General features: G+C 37.5%; 1 protein-coding gene across 1 annotated transcript in view; it reads right to left on the bottom strand.

The window, feature by feature from the left end:
• LOC136422022 (neuronal acetylcholine receptor subunit alpha-10-like) overlaps positions 1-10,744 on the bottom strand; it is a 33,036-nt gene extending 22,292 nt beyond the window's left edge. The window contains exon 1 of the mRNA XM_066409633.1: positions 10,448-10,744. The gene's annotated coding sequence lies outside the window, so the exon portion shown is untranslated. The remainder of the gene's footprint in view (positions 1-10,447) is intronic.
• Between the last annotated feature and the right edge of the window lie 1,820 nt (positions 10,745-12,564).

The following is a 12,564-nucleotide window of genomic DNA, read 5'->3' on the forward strand; positions in this document are numbered from 1 at the left end:
GCCTCTGTAATGAAACATGACATGCTAAAGGGCCGGATTTCTCATTTATTGCATTTTACCCGATTTATAGTGTTGTCACTTCAATTTCTTGTATATAAATTAGATTATAAAAAAGCTGCATTGAAAGATATACCGAGAAGGCAAGTAGATGCAGTCAACAATTAAATCTAACGAATGTATTTGCGAAGAAGATATGCCTTCGTAATGAAACATGACACGCTAAAAGGATTTCTCATTTATAACATTTTATCCGATATCTACTGCTGCCACTTTGAATCCCTGTATGAAATTTAGATTGGAAACTGTATTAAAAGGATATCCGAAAGGCAAGTAAACGTAGTCATCCCAATAATTACTTGTGAAAAACATTAATCATGCGTAATTGAACAAGCATCCTTTCATAACGGATTTGCACGTGTGTGGATCATAGAATTAATGCTATACACCGCTGGTTGAAGAAGATAATTACTTTCTCCAAGAAGATCATTCTTTCGACAGGGTGTGTCTGGGCCTGCTCGCACGTACATGTATGTGAATACCTTAACTGGAGAAGTGTAAACTGACGATGCGTAGGCAAAATGAAGAACAGGTTTGGCCCCTGGCAGCTTTCAATAGTCTGAACGTTTCTTTATATCCGTTTTTTTTCTTCTCATTTTTTTCTTCTCATGATCTGAACATAACCTTACATTGTTGGTTACTAGATAGATTGGTGGTCTTAAAAATAAGTGGCATAGATTTGGGCCCCCTAGCACCGAGTTGCCAACTGCAAGGGCTTTTTTGTTGAGAAATCTGCATGCAGAGATAGCAGCATTACATTGCATGCACCACATGGGAAATACATCTGTGACACTTCCCTCTGACATAATGAACCCTCTGACATATCGAACTGGTGATTTTAGCATTTGCCTCACGATTCTTTCCGATAGGGTTGACCTATTAACCGTTCTTTCTCAGACTGTGGGGTTTGTGTAGGACTCAAGAGATTCATCCGCCAACGCAACCCGCTGAGATGAGTTAACTGCAGTATTCCCATGCGTATTCATGTAATTAGCAGCCTAATCTTCTGCCAGTGTGTGGCAAACTCCTGGGGGTTTACCTGTTAATAGTGAATGCCTCCATAACGTTGCTTTGGGAGTTATCTTCACGTTTATAACATTCTCCCGCGCGGATTCTTTATCATGGTATAATTGGCAATCTTTAGTGAAACCAACGCTGTCATTATGAAAAATCAATGAAACGTTGTTCGTGTAGGCTTCTTTTGACTTCAAAATATCTGAAAACAAATCTATAATTGATTTTTATACGGAAGATCTAGACCTCAACCACAGAAGAGTAGATCCCCTTACGGCATACTAGAAGATTCTGGGAGTTACGGGTGCTAGCAAGGCAAGGCGGCGGATCGCGGAACACGTTAAAGAAAGTTAATGTATGTATATGATATCTGTATGTAGTTGTGATAATTTCTGTAGACATTACACATGTATGTAAAAGCCGACAGATTTCAGTACATGTACAACCCTTCAGTATTTCTGCCAATTTGATTTCAGAATAAACTTTGAACTGAAAGTTGAATTGAAATAAAAGCTGATGCCTCCGTGTACAGAGGTTTTGTTTTGGGTATGTCAGGTTATATGTGTTCTCGTGTATTAGTTGTGTTTGCATACACTGTCAGTGGAGTGGCAGGAATTGAGTGAGATGATGATGTCACTGCAAAGGTACAACTTGCGGGAGTGACAGGAAGTAGAGTTCTCAGGTTGAAGAACTAGACATTTATCTGACTTGATATTCAATAGTTACTATTCGGATTTTCCACTGAGAGGTTTTTTGTTTAGCCTTTTTTTCTTCAGTTATACATTTTCCATATGCTAGTTTGCAAGTATAACCATCATCTTCTGGCTGCAGAGACAACAGCCAATAGATTATGGTTATACTGAAGACGGGACCAAGAAATTATCTTTGCTTCGGACTTAAAGGTCTGTTTTTTGTTCATTTTTCTCATGCAATTTTCAATTTTTTTTGTAAAAATCATAAAACTACCGTTGTCTTTCTGCTATGCTTTTTTCACGGCCTAAGCGCAAAGCCATGTCCATGGCAGCGTAAAATCATCCTAAGTCCGGCCCTGATTCATTACTTTCGATCTATTCACGCTGGCGGGAAGGTAATCATCTTCAAGCCCTCTTCAGCCGTCATGGCTCCGCAGATAAATAGCTTTTTCTTCCGACCAGATTGAAAATGAGATATTTATGTGGGTGGAATGAAAGTAGTTTCCAAAAGCCAATCGAAAGTAGTACAAATTCTCCGTGCAAAATGAGGAACATTTGTATTAACTCGGGCAATTTGATACGATTTGAGTGGTATACAAACTATGGAATTGTACAAATTACCGTATAAAGGATGGAATTAAGGTAACAGGTACTAATGACCCACGTCTTCAACTTTCAAAACGTTTTTCCATCTGTTTTTTCGTGATAACGATAATACCAAGAAGGAAAGCTGCAAGGGTAGAATTAAGGTAACCGGTTATGACGACAGACACCTGCAATTTCTTAAAGCCAAAGTAGTACTTTTATTCCGTAAATAGTAAGGAGCATTTTAATGACAGTATGAAAGGTAACATTTCAATGAAAGAGATAAAAGGTAAAGGAATTGTACCAATCATGGTATAGAGGCTATAATTTTTCCCGCGCACGTTGTTTGCAATAATAATGTGGACCGGGAATACCGTTGCAGAGGTATAAATGAGGGAATTGGTACTGCCCACACATACCTTCAATTTTCCTAAGCCAAATTAGTATCAGGTTCCTGTTCATAATAACTAAAAGAAAATCTGTATGGAATGAAATACACCTATAATTTTACAAAGCTTAAGTGTTAACAGGCTTCCGTGTTGAAATATGGTGATTTGTAATAAATGTGACAAATTCGTACGGTTTAACTGGTAAAAAGTACATAAATTGTCCCGATTAAGGTATAAAAGTTCTTATATTTTCCACCTGTACTTCACGATAACGAGGACACCTAGGGAGTGCAATGTGAGGGTACAGTTAAGGTATTCGCTACTTATTACATGCATCTTCAAAAAATATCATACAGCCAAATGATTATCGCTTTCCCGTGTACAAATCGGAACATTTGAATGAAATCTTATACGGAATTTTATTCGATTAAAGTGGTAAAAGTACCGGAATCGTATTGATTATGCTTTTAATTTTGGGATTATGAATGAATGATTAGATGAATTAATGAATGAATGAATGCATCAAGACCTTATCTTACATTTGTGCCCTATTGAGCTGGATACAGGTCGACACAAAGACATGCTAAGAGAGGTGTGCGGCTGTATTTAACCTATATACATTCTCTTTTCGATAATCGCATGCAACTATGATTATCATTAACACAAGATTATTCAAATGTTGTAATTTTGTATATATTTCACAAGGTAATGGGTCAATGGTTCCCTTATTTCAAAGAAACGTCTTGCAATACGGACGACATTGTATATATTCAAATCCGACATTATATTGTGTTTCTCTATTTGAACATGAAGCTACACCACATCTTACTTAATATCTTCTGAACCTTCGCATCCTTTCTATGCTTCGAATGTTAATGAAATTTACACCTATCGTCGTAGGCTTTATGGTATTAGAATGTGATATCGTTCCATACATAATTACATTTGATACTGTGGGATAGTGTTTCACGTAAACACCAACGTAAAGATGATCGTAAAGTTGAGTGTCAAGGGCATGATTACTGAATCACTGCTGCAACAGTAATAGCGAATTATATGAATGGCCACAAAATATTTGGTACGTCAGTGCTAAAAGAATTCAAATACGAAACACATGTTTAACATAATAGAAAGTGTAAGTTAAAGTTATCCAAGCCAAATCCATTTGAGTTCCTAATACGACTACATCGGAAAGTTAGTGTCGGTCATCCTATTCCATCTCTGATACTTTAGAAGCCAATGTAAATCAATAATGTAGTTACTGGTAATTGGAGACATGTAATGTATATTAATATGCCATTCACAGACTGTCAATGTCAATTGTATTATCTCGTGTGATATATGTATTTGCAGTTAAAGGCATGCTGGTATTGGGCAGACCGTCAATTGATAAAATGAGAAAAACAAGACCAGAAAATGTTAAAAGCTCACAGTCCAAATGTGAATGTTTTACTTACAGATATGGAACTTATTAAGAATAACACTGTGATATTATTTCTTTTACGTATTCTAACTCGTTCTTTTTATTTTCATTTTATTGAAACAAAAAAGACACAAATGAACACGGTGATACGCATCATCACTCAAGCTTTTTGCTGAAGTTTATTAACGACATCAATTGGCAGAAAACAATATTTTACAAACTATGCCAACGGGACAATATATACATGAGAATTATCAATATGACCATAGGAACATCTTATGCAAAAATAAAGAATGATTTAGAGAATTTTGCTGACACGACCACATTGTACTTAAATGACATGTAACATTAAGTGTGCTGTAATAAACATAGAGTTACGTATTATATTATACAAAGGATAGTGGTATATAAGGTAATAGTTTCTTTGATAATCTTTAGTTCCTGATAAATAGAATTAAGATGTGCCCATGGATGTGACATCTGTTGACATCTAAATATACAAGTTTTGGCCCTTTACGTAAGAGATATACAAGAGTTTTCTGAAAATGTATTAACGTCTATATGAACTGAAGTTCGGGCAGTGCAGAAAGTAATGGATAATATTTTCGCTATGGCACCTGAAGCTACAAGTCGAGCTATGAAGGGGTGTAAGCAAACTAAGGTATACTTGGGTACAGAATTGCAATAATATACTGGGATAGGTAGAACACATTTTTCAAGATTTTGTTTTTAATCTACAGGGTATAAATGATCGAATATCATTTTGGAAGATTTATAACATTCTTTATGATAGTCTGAAACAGGACAAAATGATAATCACTCTCTTCTTTACAGAAAAATAGAGGAAGCTTTTAAAAACAAAGGTGTTTTGTATAGAGCAACCTATCTAAATCTTGGTGGGATACGTATTTCATAAAGTATCTAAATACGGTGCACAATGCCAAGTCATAATTCGTAATTTGCATCAATAGGTATGATATGAGTAAACACGCCTTTCGAGCCCGTATGAAACCTTATGCAATCTAATCTCGTCCTGAACTATATCAGAGACCTCACCGGGAATCCATCAGTATTTGAATGGTACAAGAGGGGGATCGCACTTGGATGAATGATGTTATATTGTGAGCCTCATGAAAGCAAACGTTGGCATTCACCCAGAGCCTTTCATGTATTAAACACGTATTGATGGGGTAAAACATTGTAGAACACATGTTACAACATCAGGGGGACCTCCAGGATCGTGGAATGCTGCCAGACTAGAAGCATGACAGAAGGCAACCTTATCAAACTCATGTAACGTAAGCACTCAATTGTGGTTACACATTCACCCGTGCGGTTCCAGCAGTTTATACCCCTTGTTGACACCAGATGCTAGCACTTCATTTTCTATAAACGCAACAATGGAAATTGACAATCACAATAAGATATGCTCATGCTATACTGATTATACAAAAAGTGCAAGTTACTTTACTTATTCTCCTTCTTCCTAGATGATTCAAATACCGCATCTCGAAACAAAGAATAATAACTGGTTAATTCTCACTATTCGTAATCAAAGCAGACTCACATTCGCTTAAAAGAAATTTACGATAAATATGATTTTCGCACGAAATCAAGCAAACTAGATGTATGTTATATTAAAGTATTGTTTTCATTATCTTCATTAACAAAATCCTTTATCAATTTCTTTCAACGAGGTGAGTACATGTAAAGGGTGCTCGTTATAGGAACATACCGCCACGCATAAACATCACTGCCGCCAAGAGAAGCTGTCGATAAAACCTATCAAGCGGGCAGGCTCCAAACAGCTGCGGTCATTTAAAAGATAGATGGGATTTATCGGAAAAGCAAAATGGATGGAAGAGGCCCTGTGTGGGTTATTATGGGTTTGGGGTGTCCTACTGATGATTTACATTAAAATGAAGATACCATCATGAATTTTGGAATATAGAGTGATATGTTTCATATTTGGGCAATGTTTTGGGTCTTTTTGAGGGGTCGGGACTACCTCTTTCGTTATATATTTGATAATAAGTTAATTGAAATTTCTTGCCTGACTGCTGATTTTAAATGAAAACCTTATGAAAAAAAAAGAAAAAAAAAGACATTAAATGAAAACGATGGAAACACGTGACTTTTGACTATTCTAATAAAATGAGGTATACTTTCAAAGGCTCTGGACAACCGCGTAGAAGCAGAACGTTGTCAGTTACCCGAATTACCTACGAATTTCTGGGGCTTAACGTTCCCATATATAGTAAGAATATGTGTTGACAGGCCCCTCTTTCCCTTAATGTCTTCATAAAACCGTGACATCATCGTGACATCATGACATCCGCGGTCTAACGCTCACAGATTATGCGTGAAAAGAAGGAGATCCACGGTGATGGCTTTTCATAAACATGCTCCGTTAGCCTACATGTTCTGCGAAGTGTGAAGCATTATTTCAGCTCTTCTTAATGGTACCCGTGGGTAATGTTATCACTTGACACCCCCTTACACAAGTGTGCGAGATCTAACCCCTCATCTTCCACACATCGACCTACTCGATTTGTTTCAGTTTACTGCACGGAATTTTATCCGTTAAATCCTTAAAGCATGCGCAAAGGTTACGATTTTCCTGTAAATATACTTTACGTATATATGCGTGTGTGAGGTCTAACCCCTCATCCTCCACACATCAACCAACTCGATTTGTTTCAGTCACTACACGAAATCAAATCTGTAATCCTTAAAGCATGCGCAAAGATTGCGATTTTCCTAAAAATATATTTTACGTATACTTTACGTGTGATTTAAGACCAACGTTCTCGTGGCGCTCGTTCTGGCATGTTAGTGGCACCGACAATGACAGTTCGTGCCTTTGATGATGATTCTCGTGGCGATGGTACTCCCTGGGGCAAGCGCCATTACAGAACACGGTTTTCCCATTGGGTCCGTGTGCTGCCGTTGATTGATGTGCACTTTCATGCTGTGCATGTCATATGTTACATTGGTGACTTTTTGACTGCTTCAAATCCTGGAAACACACCGCCTTGCATGCTCAACGTCAACCGAAGTGGATTTTACATCTTTATATTTGTAATGTTTATACGTTCATTGCAATCCGTTACCAGAAGACTAAATACAAATGAAACAATTAAATATAACAAAATCAAAACGATGATGACATGGATATATGGACACTAATATAATGTTTTTAATCTACAATTTTGGATTTGACTTTTCGCCGATATTTGTATTTACATTTATATTCATATTTTCAAATGAAATAAACGAAATCAACAACTGTGTCTGTGAATATATGTGTGTGTTTGTTTGTTTTTTGTGAGTGTGTCTTTGTGTGTATGTGCTAGCCTTCGTGATATATTACCTGCAACTCAAAATCAGCGGCCTTATGCATCTTATTGTACATATCCTGCTTGCCTAAATTGCTTTGTGATTGGCAGTTTAAAGTAACGTTAAGTCCTATATTCTAAACGTTTCACTTTTGTCTTTCTATTGAAGTTCCAAAGGATTGTCCCTCCTAGATATAATTATTTCCCTTGCAGCCGGGGACTTACCGATTGATAACCTCCATCAGTCCATGGCAACGTCTGATCAATATTTTGCGAATACTATCACAACCTTAACCCCGCTAGATTAAGGAATGTACGAAACTGCCCACAAGGGTCTCCTTCTCTGTGCTCTGATCGATGAAATGTCGGCGAACGAAGATATAATGGTTATAAGCTCTTGATTACGTTAAGCCTACATGTGATCTGGCCTTCCAAACATTGCAAGTTAGTTGGTCCACGGGATTAAACATCGTTATTGTGTATTATGGGTAGAATAACGTGACGGCTTTCCGTGAGGGCGTTGGGTAATAAGACGAATAGTGGCAATGTCAAATGAAACGTAACAGGAACCGTGTACGCTTCAGGAGGCAGGATATTAAAACTGTTCTGGGATTGCGTTTTGTCAGCATTTTTTCTTCTATTCTATAATAATGAATTGATGAGTACGAAATCATTGTGCATTTTTTCCACTTCAGAGCAAAAGTTGCAACCACACACCGAATTGTTATACAACACATTTTCTGTATTTCAATTCGCCTAACACCTACTATCAGAGCGCATAAGGCTGAGAACATTTTCCTTTATAGTCTGTCCTGAAAGATATAGTTTAAAGGCTATTACCTAACAAATTTTCTGTATATTATTTTTCCTTACACCCTCTAATCTCAAAGCAAAGAGCAATCGCCTCTTGTAATAGCCATCGACTAGTTGTGAAGCCCGACTGTATGTCTTCATACAGCCGAAAACAAATAAACTGAATTGAATCAATACCTTTGACTTCCAAGGAACTGATTGAGGATATAAGTCAGTAACATTTTCATTTGCACCTGTCCCTAAAATATGCTTGTACTTGAAAATGTGTACTGTTATCCAACACACTTTTTGTATAGTGTTCTGGGCTGATGCCTTCGGATTTCTCAATAATTGATTGCAGATAAGACAAAGTATAAGACATGATTATTCGTCACATTGATCTAGTTTCTGAAAGAAAGTTAGATCAGAAAACGTGATAATTGAGATAGTTATTATATCCCCTTTCTTCAAAGCTATTTTCATAATTGTCAACTCTACTAAATCAAAAAAAAAAAAAATCAGACAGCATCCATCCATCTTATTTCTTTCAGTAATAGACAAATCTTTACTAGACGATAGCTTTACCGAATACAGACAAAATCAGATAGCGCCCCGCTATCTTATTCTTTCACTAATAGAAATATTTACGACTTAGTGAGAAATTACATATGGCTTTTCCTGTGCCTTTGCTCATCCTCTGCAGCCTTCATAATTGGTTCAGCAGACCAACCAACCAATCAATGGAATCCTCTCAATGATGAGTTTAGTCAGACAGTGAACGATGGCCCCGCAGAGCAACACGTTATTTGATTGGCAGATGGGAAGACTCACCTTTCTACCATATCTGTTCAAGAACCACAAACCAATAATAAATTCAAGGTCGTATTTGAGCTTCATTTCTTGTTGATTTTACTTAACGTTTTTAGAATTCGTAGCTTCAAAATGATGAAATCTATAATCAATTTGCGTTCGATTCAGGATAGGATGCTGCAACACCAATGGGATTTAGGAAAAAGACTAATGGAAAGATCTGGTTAGATATTTTTTTTATTTTATTATTCGACCCTGTGCAGAGACAATGCAATGGTGGATAATGGCTAAAGTTCTAAGCTTTTGGCTGATATCTTCTATGTTGAAAACGTTCAATGCGTTATGATACATCATATGATCAGAGAAATATAACTAATTGTGGGTGTAACGGCTGAAAAACGATGCAAAAGTCAAAATTCATCAGCAAAAGCTCATAAAAGCCCCAGTCACGGATATGATCTTTTATCAAGATAATGGAGAACATAGTAGGGAAAGGGGTGCATCCACTTATTGATTAGAGCTAATATGGAGTGATGTCTTTTCTGTTCTAATTGACTTCGAGTTGCACCACCAATTTCCGCTTTGATGATGATCCACTGTATTCAGCACTATTGGTATTGTTAATAGATATCTTGCATTTTGTCAATGCTGAGTGAGCGAAGATACATTTAGATTGCCTGTTTTCAGTGATGCCTTTAAACGACGAAAGGTAGTGGATATTACCTGAAACAACCGACCGTTTCCGAAATTTATCAAGTTGCTTACCTTGCGTATACTATTACCTGGATATCTAACCTTCACCGTTGTAAAATCAAAATTGTTGCCTATTCTTTTCCTAACGCTAAATCATATACGATATTGGGAAATATGATAATGCCCAGCTTAGCGGTAATTTGTAGACCATATCACCACTGACGTTCTGTTGCCGAGGTCATGAATGTAATCACTCGCTACACAAGATTTAGATATCGATTGCACAGGTTGCGTTGCAAAAGAGAGAGAGTGACCGTTCTACCAAACTAGCACTTGACAACTATCGGTACCAACAATTTCGCTGATATTACAACTGCAAGGCACATGGAATTAAACGCAAATTAGAACCTCAAGGGCATCTAGATCGTTGCAGCTTGAATTGCAGTTAGAAAGACTAATACTAGGAATCGGGTGATCAAAAGAGCCATGTTCATGATTGGAATTCTAAAGACACTGGATCGCTCCAAGGACAAAATCATTCACGCTTCGAAACGATTTGATGTACAACGTGCCATCTACGCCTCTTTAAAAATCTCTTGTAGGAAGATGAGTTTGGTGCCAGTGAGGAAATGGAAAAGGAAATTGAGAACATACCTAGGACAGCCTTCCTCATCTTGCAGCCGACCGGGCTGCAAACCCGTGGAGAGAATAACCAGTACGGTACAGGCAAGAATCTTTTACGACGCCTCGCAAAGAAATCAAAACCCAGCTCTTTTGAAGAAGCGCTTCTGCCCTCTGGGTGGGTTCCGATGATGCTTACCAGTAGGATCAAACAGAAGTGATGAACATTGCCCACAACACATGTACGATTCTACTTCAAAGTGACGAATCCAAGGAAGCAGTCTTGCTAAGCAGTAATCGGGGCTCCTCAGAAACGCCGTGCGGCTACGCGTCAAGTTACGGCGGTATGTGCATTGATCATGCGTCACGTGATGCCCAAAGCGCCACCATTGGATGTCCTTGAATCCAGGTCTATATCTGATCCCCTTGAAATGTGGCTCTACGACAGGTTGTGAATTACAAAGTGTTCTAAGCGCAAATAGCGATAAAATCCCAGGTCAATATACAACAAAACATTAAGAGTATCGGCAAGGGTAGCTTGCAGCACCTCTGCTTTGTTCTATGTTTATCCCAGTAATTTTTCATCCTGAATTTTATCGGTAGTGAATTACAAAGTGTTTTAAGAGCAAATAACCATAAAAATTCCCCGTCAATATGTAACAGAACATAAAAAAACTATAGGCAAGGGGAGCTTGAATCACTCCTGTGTGTGTTGTGTAAATCCCAGTAATATTTTGCACTGCTATTTTGGTACGGACGTTAGTGTTGTATCGACACTGGATTACGAAGGGTTTTCAGAGCAAATAACGATAAAAAGCCCATGTTAATATGTTACAAAACATTAGGACTATCGGCCAGGCTAGCTTGCAGCACTCCTACTTTGTGCACGGTTATTACCAGAAATATCTTTTACTGACATTTTGGTCCAAACGTGAATCACAAAGTGTTTTAAAAGAAAATAACTATAAAAATCCCAGGTCGATATAAAACAAACGGTATGACTGTTGGCACGGGTGTATTGCAGCACTTCTGTAAATGCTATGTTAATCCCAGTAATAATTCTTATCGTGTTTTCTTTTGTTGCAAATGGCCGGTCGACCATAACAATCCCAGGTCAATATGCAAGAAAACATTAAGGCTATCGGCAATGGTAGCTTGAAGCACCTCTGCTTTGTGTTAGGTTAATCTCAGTAATATTTTATCCTGAAATTTGGGTCCGAATGTTGTAGGCAGTGAATTCTTCAGTTCTTAAGACGAGATAACCATAAAAAAACAGGTCAATATGTTACAAAACATTAAGAATATTGGCAAGGGTAGCTCGTAGCCCCTCTGTGCTTGATGTGTTAATCCCGTTGATGCATTACATAGCTATTTTAATCTGAACCGGCAGTAAATTACAAAGTGTTTTAAAGCAAATAAAAACAAAAATCCCAGGTAAATATGTAGCAAAACATTAAAACTATCGTGATTGGTAGCTTGCAGCACCTAAGTCTCCTTTTAGGCAGATTGTAGTTATACGTTACATTGCCATTTTGGCCCAAATGTTAGTATCAGTATCAGCAGGGTATTACCAAGTGTTCTAAGAGCAAAAAAAACCAACAACAAACAGGTCAATATGTTCATCAACAATATTGAGATGAGTAGCCCGAAGCACCCATGGTTGCATTATGGTAATTCTTTTTATGTTAAACACTGTTATTGTCGTCAGAATAACTGGATCAACGTGTGTGCTAAGAGCAAATTACCATACAAACAAGGTCAACATGGAGCAAAGCATTAAGAAAAAAAAAATATGGACCAGGGTACATTTAATTCAGCACCGCTGGTTATTCTAATCCAAGTAATATTCTAGACTGCTATTTTGGGCTGGAATGGTTGGCATTTATTAGCTGTTTGATTTTCTTGATGGCTTTCGGTACAGGTTTAACGTGCACTTGGGAAGCATAAAGAACAATGAACGCATGTGCAATCAAGCTGTGCAATCATGTGAAGTGACACGATGGACCTGTTCAGTTTTACAAACGGCCCACATTTCGAAATCACAAATAAGTATAACAAAGTTGAAGTGCAGAATGACGAAAAGAAACATATAGCTTTCGATCAAATCAAACTTACAAACAACATAAGATGCATATAGCTGTACAAGTTTA

The sequence above is a fragment of the Branchiostoma lanceolatum genome, chromosome 16 (genome assembly GCF_035083965.1).
Source record: "Branchiostoma lanceolatum isolate klBraLanc5 chromosome 16, klBraLanc5.hap2, whole genome shotgun sequence".
Taxonomy (NCBI): Eukaryota; Metazoa; Chordata; class Leptocardii; order Amphioxiformes; family Branchiostomatidae; genus Branchiostoma; species Branchiostoma lanceolatum.